At 35.0% G+C, this 14,887-nt stretch overlaps 1 protein-coding gene across 1 annotated transcript in view; it reads right to left on the minus strand.

The window, feature by feature from the left end:
• Window positions 1–14,887, minus strand: part of SOX5 (SRY-box transcription factor 5) — a 981,725-nt gene that overhangs the window by 80,593 nt on the left and 886,245 nt on the right.

Genomic DNA, 14,887 nt, shown 5'->3' on the forward strand with positions numbered 1-14,887 from the left:
GTAAAGAAAGAAGTCGTCACCTCAATGTTCACAACTTCCTTCTCTGGGGAGAAATGACAGATACCACATATAAGGGATTTCAGCTTCAGGATGTCCATGGACTCAAAACAAATAACAGTCATTCATATTTACTCTTTCCCAATGTCTGGGAAAGACAAGCATGTCCCATATTCGGTCAAGACCTCTTTTTGCTCCATTTTAAAATGGACACAGCTTCATATGCAAAGTAATTTTCTTACTATCCATATGGGTTTAAGTGTGGTAATACCTCCGTTTTTTGACTCGTTGCAATGGACACCTGTAACTTTTTTTTTCCCCTAATCATTGGTTGTATAGAAATACAAAAAAGCCATTGAGGAGAATGAAAGGAGTGTATTTGAAGAACATTATCTGGTCAGTCTACCTACCCTGAAAAATATTAACTGGATGCTTGCCAGAAGTCCACTTTCTGTCATGATATATAAACACAGACAAACCTGAAATTATCTTGAGGATTAGGGTTTTAAGAATTCTGTCTGAAACATGCAATCTTCCACTAAGTCACCACATAGCAATTCTTCTTAAATAACCAGTAGAAAATTCTTCAACAAATCAATTTAATAATAAAAGAAAATTTCACTTTGATAATAATTGTCATATGATAGGGTATCTTAAACAAGGAGGTTGCTTAAGATTCAAATAGTCACCTCAAATATTTAGGTTAATTCTCTTTTCGTCTCCATTTAGCAGTTTGTGAAAATTTTAAGATCTGGTTGGAAAAGAAATTAACGTGTGTGTGTGTGTATTCAAGCTATAACTTCTGTAATAAAAAGACTGATACCAAAGAAAAAAAGCTCTCAAAGGAAAGTACTGTGACATAGCTTATCTTGATCTTTCTCTGAAAGAAATTTCAAAAGGATAAAACTGCTCAGGATAAGCCAGAGACCCTGATAAGTGAGGTCTCTTTAGAAATGAAATATTGAAAACTGAAGGCAGGCATATAGTTACATGAAAATACACATACATTATTCACAGTTTCCAAATACTATGGTCTAAACGAAACAGATCATTAAAATTATTGATAAAATTATGGGTTTTTTAAAAATGACAATAACATAAGATATATTTCAGACAAAGAAGCATGAGAGGAATATATTTGTACTATCAACAATGAGTGTTCCTTCTCTCCAAGTTCTGTGTGTGCGTGCGTGTGTGCACGCACACAAATTATAATAATTATATTCTTTATTTCAGTCTGTGAGAAAGAAAAATTTATGATTTAATTCATCAGTCTTAGATTGCATAAATTAGAGTAAAAGGTTATGATGTCAAATACAATAGGAGTTATCACTTTTTTAAGTATCAGATTTGATCCATTTCCAACTCTTGTGTTAAAAACCTTTGCATTATTTTCTACAATTCAGAAAAATAGTATTTTTTATCCTCATCCTAAGCTGTTTATGAAGTTACTAAAAAAATAATGAACATTCCAAGACACCACTTTGCATAGTAAAATTTTGTCCAGTCAAATATATGTACTAAATTTCATATACTGAATTAAAAAAACATTTTAAAAATAGCCTGGATAGTTATATTATATATTACAAATTTCATTTCATATTATATATTGTATCCTTGTCCTTAAAAACTATTTCAGTGGGTATTATTCTTAGAAGCTAACAATCTATATTACTGGTTTAGTATACACTGAATTTAAGATAGCCTCATAATTACTAAAGATTGATGAGATATTTTAATGTCTGTAGGTAAAAAGAAAAATGTGAACAAAGTAACTATGCAAAATTTTAATTTGATTACTAAAGAATTATTTCATAATTTGAAAATATATTGACTATTTGTGTTATTTAGATAATTAAATAGATGGAACAATCACTCAAAAGGTGATTCAACGCTCAAATATCAATCTCTATAGACAGACCCCCAACTTCTAAGAAGTGTAAGAACTATAACTGAAAATACAAGCATAAACATACTCTGAAATACTTTATTGAAATTAAAGGTTGCAGATGACATACACTTGGAATAAAAAATGTCATACACATTCTTTCCTCATTCAAGTAAATGCATTATTTTATCTTTTTAATTATGAAATTAAGGTTTATCTTAATTAAACTGTCCTAACAGATGCTTTTGAGGAAAAAAAAAACCTATATTTGTAAAATAGATAGACCCATTTCAATATTTTTACAAGAACAGTATGGTATCACCCACTTTGCTGGTACTTTTATGGACTATAGAGATCTAAAGTAATTTATGATGAAAATGTCAGATGCATATTAGTCAATCAGAGTATGGTTAACATTTAGGTAGCTCTTCATTCCTCTCAATCTCCCACATCCCTTTCCTCATATTTGGCTTTCTCCTGCTTCACCAAGTTTTGGAAGTAGGAAATACCTATTCCTAATACATTTTATTTTGTGTGAAATATATGTGTTCCTTAAATTTACATTATATTACAGAAGCATTAAAAAGGCCTCAAGTCTCAGAGAATCTAACACACTTCAAGTCTGCACAGGTAAAATAAACCAGAAATTTTAAGACTTCTGGGTCCTAACTTAATTCACAAGGTAAGAGGAAATTTCAGTAGTTTCAAAGAAGCTAACTATATTTCTCATAGCTGGCTACTATGTAAGGCTGGGCAACATACCAAAAAGAAAAAAAAAAAATGTTGCTGTGACTTATTTTAATACAACCTTTAAAAAAAAAATTAAGTTCATTTATCTATGCATGTGTGTGCTGACTAATTTTATAACAAGGGAATCAAGACATGATGAATATTTTATTTCACTTATTACATGCTCTTGAACCAAAATCAAGAATAACAATAGTTATTTGTATTGAATGAGATCTAAAATCACAAAACGACTGGTTGATCTTGTTGAGATGGAAGGGTCATAGACTGTAGTGGCAATTGGAAGGCCACCTGAATTTAAAAGCATCCTGTGAATTACAGAACCCACTTCCACATGATAGATACACCTATAATTGTGTGTGTATCTGCATCTTAACTATACAAATTTTTTAAACAAAAATCTGGCTACCATTTTTCTTTAAAAGATTTCAGATAAGCCCAGAATTAAATATAAGGTGCATTATGATAAATATACTTTTATGAAAAAGTTAGGTTGTTCTAAACATCAGAAACAAATTGGGAGATCCTAAGCATAAAAAGCTAGAGCTTAAAGAGAGCACTCACTTCACAAGGTTAACCAGACTAACAGAGTAACTGTTTTGCCTTGCAGAGTAAATTTACTCTTATCTTGAAACTCTTGTGTTATGGATTTATTTTAATCTCTAAAGCTCCCCAATTCCACAGATCATTAGGTTTTCTACTCTTTATATTACTTAAAATATTGCATTCCTATTCCCTTTCCCTTCCTTTATTCCTATCCCTACTTCAGACAATGATTTCTTTTTTTTTTTTTTTAAAGAAAACAATCATAAAAATAAGCTGGAATCTATCCACTGATTACTTATGGTCTTCCCAGTGCTCATGTGTCTGTAAGTGTGTGTGTGTATAAAACTCACTTTTGTTTCAAATTGTCCCATAAACCCACATTTTTTGTCTCTTTAACTCTTTCAAGGACCCATGGTTTTCTACTTCTAGTGTACTTCTACTGAAACAGTAAAAGTAAGGCAAACCTCAATTCTAATACCAGTTCTGAACTAGTGACCTTGGGCAACTAAACTGAGCCTCACAATTCCTTAATCTGCAAAATTCAGGGTAAATAAAACTGACCTTATATGCTTGCTGTGAGAAATAAATCACATAATGTGTATAAAATACTCGGAAAGACACATGGCAAAGAAAGCTTTATCAATATGCAATAGTTATAATTATTAATTAATTAATTATGCCAAGTAAGGAACTGACTAATGCATGACTTCTTACTATATACTCTGGACTGTGCTAGGTACAATGGAGGATACAAGCAATGTATAAATATAGTTTCTTCTCTAAGTCAAGACTGATAAACATAAAACAATGAGAGTATAAGTGTACTATAACTGTAAGCCACTTTTAAGGGTGTGAAGGGAAAGGAAATGAGTCAGTGTGAACTGATTTTTCATAGAAGAGATATAGCTAAGCTGGAAGCAAAAAAGGAGGTGGCATTCTAGGAAGGGAGAAAAATTTAAAGGTATAGGAGCAGTAATGAGGTAGCTTTTGCAAAGGGAATACAGAAGATGTGTGGAACAGTGAATGGGAGAAAGGATAGTGACCTAAGAAACTAGGTTTGTAAGCTAGTTCACCTTATAGAAGATCTTCAAATAAAGAGTTTAAATTTAATATGTAGGCAAGAGAAAGGCACTGAATTTTTAAAAGCAATGTAAGTGATGGTTTTAACTAGAATGAAGATATAACAAGGTATTGGTTATGAGCTTATCGACATTTAGTAGCAATAATTTTAATGGTAACTTGAGTTGAAGTAACAGTTGTGGAAATGAAGATGGAAAAAAATGATACCAAGTTCACAGCACAGTGGGCACATAAATGACTACAAATTAACTGGGGAAAAGAGAAAAGAAGAACAGGGTGAATAGTATAATTTATAGAGTGTTTATTTCACAGATATAATATGTAAGTATTCATGTATCACATATTCTCATTTGTGTATATAGTCATTATACTATCTTGCATAACAGCTAAAACACACGTATTTTCTTCTTTTTTTTTTGAAAAAAAAAAAAGAAAAAGAAAAAGAACTAAGTCACACAGAGAGACTTCCCTATAATTGGTATTGTGATAGTGAAAATGCTAGAACCATTCCATCATGGGTTTCCCCTAAAGTATAGCTCATTAAACTTTTTTTTTTTTAAGTATTAAGAGTATAATACAGTGTATCTACAACAGCAGGAGCTTGAATTATATTTATTTTAGTTAAACATAATCAGTAACCCCCTCCCACCCATGCTGTAATGTACCACATGTATCAAAGCACTATTAGGCAGTGGGTTGATAGTTCCTTAGTAGGCATTCTTCCTGTTGAGCTATAATGGTACAGTGTAGGGTCAAAACAAAAATCTGATGGGATGATAAGGAACAGATATTTTAACTTACGCTAATTAATTGCTGCTAATTAGGGGGAAAACAGTACAGTTGTATTTGAACAACTTGGCTTTTAACCTACAATTAAATACAATTGTATTTTCTTCCCAAGACAGCCATTTTTACTCAGCTATCCTAAGGTAGAGGCTGGTCCTTCTCAGTGCAAGGGGTGGAGAAGTTCCACAAAAGAGACTTTTAAATTCTAAGGTAGACTATTTAATTTCTTCCTTGAGATGGTAAATTCTTGCCACTTTTCCTTAATAGGTTATTTTCCCAAAATGTTGAAAATACAACATCTCCCATTGCTACTACCCTAGGGCCCAAATGCCATCTGGAGTATTTGAATTGAAACCATTATGCACTGACAAAAATATCTATTACTGGTTGGTCCCTCAAACCATTTACTGACTAGTAAACTCCTTGAAGGCAAGGATTTTGTCTCTATTATTTAATGCTTTCTCAAAAAATCCTAAAGGCAAGGAAAAGTAGAAATAAATAAAGGCTGAAATGACTACATAATACCATTAACTTTTAACAAACATAGATCTCTAGTGTGTATTTAATATATTTTTAATGATGGCAGTGACTGTATGTGACACAAATTTTTAAAACCTGAATGGAAATGGCATGTTTTTGCTACTTGAAGAATTAGAGAAAAGACATACTGGTGATGTTGATAAAAAATTCCCATTCATCCATTTATTTCATTAACTCAAAGAAACAAAAAAACAATGAATTTCAAAATCTTATCAGCATAAGAACAAAATATAGCATCATATACTTACTGTAGCCATAATTGTAATAGTAAATGAAGAAGTCAATATGGAATTATGAACCAGAAAAAAATGGTTAAGGATTATTAGAAAAAAAAGTTAATATCTTTTAAAAAGACAATAGAACCAGGAGTTCAAGCACAGAGATACTCTTACTGTTTTGGAAAAGTCAAATAGGAAATGCCTTCTGATAAAGGGATATACCCTATTTACTCACTGGATCCTAAATACTTATTATTCAAAGAATAAAGAGGTATTTAGTAGGGGCTATGGTTGTGAGATAGAAGCTCTTTTTGAGGATCTTTTTTTTCTTGGTTGGTTCAAAGCTAAATTGTCTGTTTGAACTGGTGTCTATTATCAGGTCTCCCTTTTATGTGCCAAGCAATCTAAATAAAGGCACGGGAGACAGGGAGGGCACCACATACTAGCACTTACTCAGAGCTAGTAGCATAGGACAGTGTATAGTTTGATCCATCTGTCTTACCTTCTCTACTGCAGGCAGGGAGGAGAAGATGGGGACACATATCTCTTTGGGAATATAGTGTGAAATAAGTCATGCCTACCATTCTCTCTTTTTTTTTTTTTAAAGATTTTATTTATTTATTTATTTGACAGACAGAGATCACAAGCAGGCAGAGAGGCAGGCAGAGAGAGAGGAGGAAGCAGGCTCCCTGCTGAGCAGAGAGCCCAATGCGGGGCTCGATCCCAGGACCCTGAGATCATGACCTGAGCCGAAGGCAGCGGCTTAACCCACTGAGCCACCCAGGCGCCCCCTACCATTCTCTCTTTACCTCTACCCTCCCTTTCTCTGACTCTTCACATCTCTCCTCTCCAAATCACAATGTTCATCATACCAATAGGAAAGCTGCATACAAAAAGCATGTAAAGGAAAAAAAAATTAAAATCATGACTGGAAATGTTGGCTTTCCTAAATGTTCTATCATAAAACATACCGATTCTTTAAGTAAATTTGTAAACATTTATGCTGCCATTATCTGAATGAGGAGTGCTAACAGACTACACACCCATTTAATATAATTTTTGCTAAATTAATTGCTTAAAATTATTTTTAGAAGTAGAATCATTTTCTCCAAATGAAGTATCATATAAACATCCATACATGAGGAAAGGAAAAAAAAGAGGTACATTGTATAAATGAATTTTACATATTTTTAATATTTAATCAAATGAGACCAAGAATTTAAATAGGGATAGGATGGAAGTTGAAGTACTTCACCAGTCATGGGGGTCAAGAAAGCCCTCACTCAGAAAATAAGTAGTAGTCACTTCTAAACTTTCGCATACGCAAACATGTATAAACCTAAATTTTCAAAAAGAACATTATAGAGCTACCCCACCCCCCCGATTAATAATCTCTTGAAGTTCAAATGCATGTACAGAAATGGCATAAGATTTTTATCTGAAGTCCAGGGACTGAGATCTAGTAGTAAAAGTTAACAATGTGTTAACTACTTGGATTAGAGATTTTCAAATGCATGTATCGTCATTTATCATATGATTTTTAAAATAGGTCATTGTGAACTCCTAACATTTAAATCAGACCTGAAAGAAGTACGTTAGATGTGATGTGTAAGAAAAACATTTGTTTGTTTTTTTAAGGGAAGAAACAAGGAGTAAAATTTGTGAGGGAAAAAATTCAGAAAGCAATTTCAAGGCTCCATAAGTGTTATCTTTATAGCTTAATTTCAGCTTCTTAATGTAACTTAAATGTGGAGTTTAAAGAGAAACTAATGTACTGGAGAAAATCTTTCAAAACATATCAGCATGTTTCAATGTGAATAAATTTGCATTGCACATTATTTTTCATAATGTTTTCCTCACAGAAAATTATCAAAGAAACTTGAGTTTAAAAATGGACTTCTTTCCCTAACACTTCTTTCCCTAATAGTTTCTTCTTTTTGATGTTATTCAAGTATACTGCAAGAAAAATGGGATAGGCCTTAAATTTCCTGGGTCCCAGGGAAGAAGTGCAAAGAGCAACTCACATGGCCCATTTATGAACTTTACTTATGAACTAATTTATGAAACACAAACTAAGCTAATGCAGTGTTTATTAAAATATTTCATTCTCCCATCTTGACAAACATACCTTCAAAACCCCTGAAAGCAAATGAAAACCACAATGAGATACCACTTTAGGCTTAGTAGGATGGTTATTACAAAAACACTAGAAAATGACAAATGTTCACAAGAATGTGGAAGGATCAGAACCCTTGTTGATTGCTGGTGAAAATGCACAACTGTGCAGCTGCTACAGAAAACAGTATGCTACTTTCTCTCAAAATAATACGCAACTATCCTATGACCCAACAAACCCACTTCTGGGGATATACCCCAAATAACTGAAATCAGAGACTGTAACAGATATTTGTACACCCATGTTCAGAACAGGATTAGTTATAATAGCCAAAAGGTGGAAGGGAACCAAGTGTTCATCAATGGAGGGATGGAGAGCAGTGGAATATTATTCAGCCTTAAAAATGAAGGAAATCTGATACCTACTGGATGAACCTTGAAGATATTATGTTATGCTCTGTGAAATAAGTCCATCATAAAGGGCCAGATATTGTATGATTTCATTTATATGAGGTGAGGTAGTCTAGAACATTCAACTTCACAGAGACAGAAAGAATGGTGCTTTCAGAGACAGGAGGGAGGAGGAGAAAAGGGCCTAATTCTTTAATGGGTACAGAATTTCATTTTGGGAAAATGAAAGTTCAGGAGATGGATGGTGGTGATGGGTGCATGACAGTGTAAATGTGCTTAATGCCAGGGACTATGCATTTAAAGATGGTTAAAATGGTAAATTTTATATTATGCATATTATTTTTTGAAAGATTTTTTGTTTATTTATTTGACAGAGAGAGAGAGAGAGAGAGAGAGACTATAAATGGGGGAGGGGCAGGCAGAGGGAGAGGGAGAAGCAGACTCCCCACTAAGCAGGCATCTGGATCCCAGGACCTCGGGATCATGACCTCAGCCAAAGGCAGATGCTTAACCGACTGAGCCACCCAGGTGCTCCTATGTGATGCATATTCTCCCCCCAGCCCACATACAAATAATCAGGAATGCGGGCTTGAACTTAGATTCTTGATCTCTTTGGGGCTCCATGTTTAGAACCACAGCCTATACTCCCTCTTTCCCTGTCCCCAGCTGTATTCAACAGAAGATGCTTGGCTTTTGCCCTAGATAGCCTAAATTTCTTGTCTGTGACTGACCTGCAAATGCCTTCCAAGGTAGGGCCCAGAAGGGGCCATGGCTCCCAGCCCTGCTTGACATGTTTCTTTAACGTCCAAGATAAAGTTAGATATTCCAGGCAGAGGATACAGAACATGCAAAGTACAGAGTTAACCTTTGAATCAACCAACAAAACAGGCCTATATGTATTTAAGATCTTTCTATATACTACCGAGGGCACTTTTTAGAAAACAGACTCTCCCCCTCCCTTTTTAAAATAAGAGACTTAATTAAGTTCCTGCTGCTTCTCTGAGGCAGGGTGTGTGGTTAGTCCATTGTACAGCGCCCACTACTGGAGCAGTCGTCAAAGAGCCCAAACAAACAGACATCGGTTTCTTTCACAGGGTGTCCTGCTTCTGAGGTCCCTCCATGCTGTAGCATGTATTACTGCCCTGCTCCATCGTACTGCTGAATAGTATTCCTTTGTATGGAGATATCATACTTGTGTATGTGTCCATCCAGTCGATGGACATTTGGATTGTTTCCAACTTGAGGCTACCATGAATAACCCTGCTATGGAACATTCCTGTACAAGTCTTTGTGTGTTTTCATTTCTCTTGACTCACAGATTCCTAGGACTGGATTTGCTGTCATTGAGTATGTTCGTGTTTACTTTTTTAAGAAACTGCCAAACTTGTCCAAAGTAACTGAATCGTTTTTATATTTCCACTAGCAGTGTTATCAAGGTCCCAGCTTCTCTATATCATCATCAATACTTAGTATTGTCTTTTTTTATTATAACTATTCTAGTAGGAGATAATTGGTATCTCATTATAGTTTTAATCTGTATTTCCTTAGTGGTGAATGATACTGAGCAACTTTTCATGTGCTTCTTAGCCATTTCTCTGTCTTCTTTGATAAAACGCCTACTCAGATTTTTGTTCTTTCTAAAAAACAGGTAGTCTTACTATTGGTTGTAAGAGTTCTTAATATTCAAATTTGATTGTAAACAGCAAAGCCTACCAGAGAAACTGAGTGAGGGTCCAGTTTAATAGCAGTGTATAGATATTATGAAAAGAATCATAATGATAAAAATACAATAACAGTAAAAGAGTAGCACAAATGAACATATTTTCCACTTACATAAATTTATATACTTACACAATGATAATGTTTTTATTCTTTAATTTTTAAAAATCCTATGCAGTCGAGTTTATAAAGGACTGTGCACTCATTGTACACCAGCATGGTCAAGTGAGTTGATCACTTTTATTAAGCACGAAGGTAACTTCTGGAAAAAATCAAGACTAGATAGGGCTAGCCCTCAAGACTGAGACTCTTGAGGGTGAAAGGCTTGGTTGGGGTAGGGTTCTCTCCTAACTTCCTTGATGGTTAACCCCTAGAAGTAGGGTGGGGAGACGGGGTGTGAAGCATTTCTCCTGCTGCTTCACCTTCTTTACCACAGTCCAAGGGGAAAGGTGATTGGAGGAAGGTGCCTACTTGCAGGGGAAGTGGGAAGGATTGTCACTTAATTTCCAATCTAGAGTTCCAACTGGGGAGTTTTTCCCAAGCGAGAGAAGGCAGTGAACTAGAATCTCTCTACTAGGAACTAGAGTCACTTGGAGAAGCAAGTTCAAGTAAGTCCATACAACGTGAGAGATCCACTATCTGCTGATATTTGGACCTAATTCCTAAGGAAACTTGAGGGCAAGAAAAAAATGTTTCAAACTGAAAGAGTAAGTAAACTTAGAATTACTATAGATTTGTCTAAACGGAAGATAACTAATAGCCAGTATATCAATGATGCAAAATTTTTTAAATGTAGCAAGTTGAAGCTGCTGGAATAAGAAGAGTTTCAATATCAGGTTACTTAAGGAAATTACTTCAGTGGCTGAAGCCTCCAAAAGGCTGGAGGGTGACCTGACATCTGGGGGGGGGGGGGGTTCTAGAAGGTGGGGGGACCAGGCACAAGGAGAAAATAAATGTTGCCCACTTGAGGAAGGGAACTTCCTGCCTTCCAAGAAAATAGCTGAGTCCCTCAGAAAGCATGTCTGAGGAAGCTAGGGGCTGGCTGGGAGGGGCCTGAGGGCAGAAACTACTGTGATTATGACCCATACCCCCTTCAATGTATCAGTACTGGATGATATGTCTCGGGAACTCTGGAATACAAAAGTAAAATATTATGTCTGGCCAAAGTGCAGTTTTACCATTAAAAAGCTATGGTGAATACATGTGCAGATGCTACAGTCTTATCTATGTAAAGCTGCTATCACCAAATGCTAATAACACACAATCTTTATTACTTTATTCCAAATTCAGTCCCACTCAGTGTGATACTTGGACGGAATGCGGAGCTATCAATGAGGGGTGGAGTGTTGATAGGGTGTGAAGATGGCATCTTGATAAAAATTAAAGAATACATTTGAACTTACTCAAATTGTAAGACCTTTTTCACAGGTATGATGCTCTCAAGCTGTTTCTGTCACACCGCAAAGACTGAAGCATATAAATAAGAAATGCTTCACATGTACTGGATTTTAAAAGGCTTTCTTCATCTTGTGATACACCAATAAATCTTGAATAGTTAGAAAAAACATTTTGACTTTTACAATTGAAGCAGTTCCTTAAAGATCCAGATATATTTGAGAGAGTCACGCAAGAAAACACCAACTGATAGTTTCTCTCTCTCTCTCTCTCTCTCTCACTCCCTCCTCGTTTTTTCTACTCCACAAGCCATCTTCATGTACTGCACAGTAATCCATTACAATATGTTCCAACATCTGCCTCCCCATATGATGTATGACCTATTCGATTGACCCTTTTTATGCCGCTCCAGACTTTCTGCTCATGACTGTGGGAGGAAGAACGCTCTGCATCTATTCCTGAGGTCACTAACCAGTAAATACATCTCCATTTGGCAAGGTAAAGGGGACACTGGCTGGAAAGCTCTGTGAATCTTTTATATATCAGTGACTATACTCATAGCTTTAATTAGTTTAATTTATGGGGGGACAAAAAGCCCTGCTGAAATTCCTTTCAAAGTAACGGCAAGAAGAGAATGCTTGTTTAGCAGGGGGAAAAATCCTGCTTTCTGTTGTTACCAAGTATTTTTATTTAATATAGGGAAGCTGAGTATTATCAGAAAGATTGCTTTTTAAAGTAATCACTTATCTTTGACTAAGTTCACAACAGTGAAATCATCGTTCATTTTATCCCAATAGATTGGGGGTGGTATGTAATAATAAGACATTAAAAATAGTGAGCATTTTTTACTCAATAAAAGAGAGATTGAGTGTTAAGTCATATTAAATCAGGCTATATATTAGTTTGTATATTAAAAAAAAAAATACTTCCAGATTGCATACTTGCTGGAAGCTTGAAAATACTTGGCGCATATGGGAAGAGGCAGTGCAAGAGCCATGATTTTTTCTCAGGGACTATGAAGTGCCACTCACTTTGCTAGAAGTCTGCATGCTATTTCAGGGATCACCATAACAAGTCTGTGTGTTCAGTGGGGGTGGTTCAATAACTTGACAAAGATTAAACAACTAGTAGTTTCAGAAGTCTGGGTATCCCTTAAAGTTTTCCTTTCTACTATGTGCCATATAGACTTACCATATGGGGGTAACAATGTTACTACTAAAAATGCTTTCCAAACTTAACATTTATGTGATGAATTCTCTCTATTGCAGTGGGATTCCCCTACCTGCTGGCCAGTGGAAGCAGGGATTTTCCCTAAGCTCTAAGCCAACAATAGTTGACAAGCTCAGGGGTTAAAGGCTTCAAGAGTCAAAGACTTCTTGAGTCACTCGTGACAGAACTCTCCCCTCCCTGAGGAAAGCATGGCCATTTAACATTTTTTTCTATAGCTGTTTTACTGATGATACTAATAGACAACACATATGATGGGTTAAAATTACAAAGGCTTCTTCCTATGGATTTCTCCCTTAGTTTTTCCTTCATTTTTCTGTTGTAAATTTTTATGATTGAGAAAATATTAGATATTATATTAATGTTGGTTATTTAGGTAGATAAACTAAATTAGTCTAAACTTTAAGAGAAATCTGGACACAGAATGATGATAGCGGCAAAAATAATCATAATAGCTAAAATGTATGAGATTCTTACTATGTGCCAGGCCCGTGCTGTCTCTCTCTGAAACTTAGGAAGCAGATACTATTCTTATTTTGTGGTGAAAGCCACTGAAGCACAGAGAAAAGTAAAAGTCATTAATCCAAAGATACACAGTAAGAGGCAAAGAATAAGTAAGAATCCAAGTCTTTACAGAGCTTGTAACTCTTAACCAAAGACTTGGGAACATCTTTCCTGGTCATTTAAAAATACAGTAGTGGGCTCTGGGGCTTAGACAACCCCAGGGAGGGCAATTCTAACTGTACTGCTGACAGAACCCAGGCTGTTATGATAAGAACTATATGACCACCATTGTGGTACAGGAAGGACATGAGAAGTACCCAAGAGGACATTTTTTCCTAGCATTTGCATCTCCCCCTTTTTCTTGGCCACGGCCGGTAAAAAGTGTTTCAATTTGGTTTACTTCTCAATTCGTGGTGTTGGAAGAGCATGTAAGAGAGAGCTATGATATGGTCAGACAGATTGGGAAAGGCTTCTCTATAAATATGATTACTTGGATAGTAATAGAAGAATGGGATGATGCAACTATGTACAGGAGAAAGGAAAAGGACTTGCAGAACAACCTAGTGGTAGGAGAGTACATGACAAGTGTAGGGTATTGGAAGGAGGCCAGTGAGGCTCTCCTGTGGTGGCAGAAATGTTCAAAAAGGTAGATGAGAAGCTATAACATTTAAGAGGAATAATATAATTAGATTTGCATTTCCACAAGATTGGTCTAGGTATAATATGGAGAACTGATGGGAAGCATACGGCTCTCTGACATCCCCCTTTTAATGGAATAAGATGAACATAACCACTTTTTTACATGATTTAAAATTGATTCAAAATCAATTATAGATAAATCTGGATATATAATTTTCAACATTCTCAGTCTCATCCTTATTTCAATATTTACTCTTTCCTGTATAATTTATACTAATAATTCATTGATATTAACAACTTTATATTTTGCTTCAATTCATAGTCACTAACCTTGAATCTTTGGGATCATTTAAAAAAGAGTAAGAAAAGTATATTAAAAATGAGCCATTTGCACTACCTAAGCCACATATTACTCTTAAACCAATTAAAATAACAGAAACATGCTCTAATAGTAACTTGCATCTACATTGTATCTTAAATCATGATAGGCTTCCCTTTCAATTGCATGAGACACTCTTCTCATATCATCAAAGTAGTGCAGAGAAATAATCAACAATTGTAACTTCTCCTTTCCTGCCTTAAATTGACTGACTCATTCAAGATTTATTTATTGGATACCTATAACTTACTTATTCTAGACATTTAGATTTATTTATTGGATACCTATAACTTATTCTAGACATTTAGAACACATTAGTGAACAGAGATCTCTACCTTAATGATAAGATTTTAAATGTTTTCCCCCAAAAAGACTTGCAAGACTTTAATCTTTCATTCTGTCTAGTACTTGTCTACCATTTCTCCATATGACACTATCTATTACTTGTGGTTATTATGATTGGGAAGTTATATAATCCATTATTGTTCATATTTGTAAATGAGTATTGCTTTTGAAAGAAGTGAAGTCATTCTTGAAGGTGCATGATTGAGTGATACATGTTTACAACATAGATACACCTTGAAAACATTATGCTAAGTGAAATAAACCAGACACTACAGGAGAAATATTGCCTGACTTCACTTATATAAATAGGTAAATTCACAGAGACAGAAAGTATAATAAAGTTTAATGAAA

Source organism: Lutra lutra, chromosome 8, assembly GCF_902655055.1.
Source record: "Lutra lutra chromosome 8, mLutLut1.2, whole genome shotgun sequence".
NCBI lineage: Eukaryota > Metazoa > Chordata > Mammalia > Carnivora > Mustelidae > Lutra > Lutra lutra.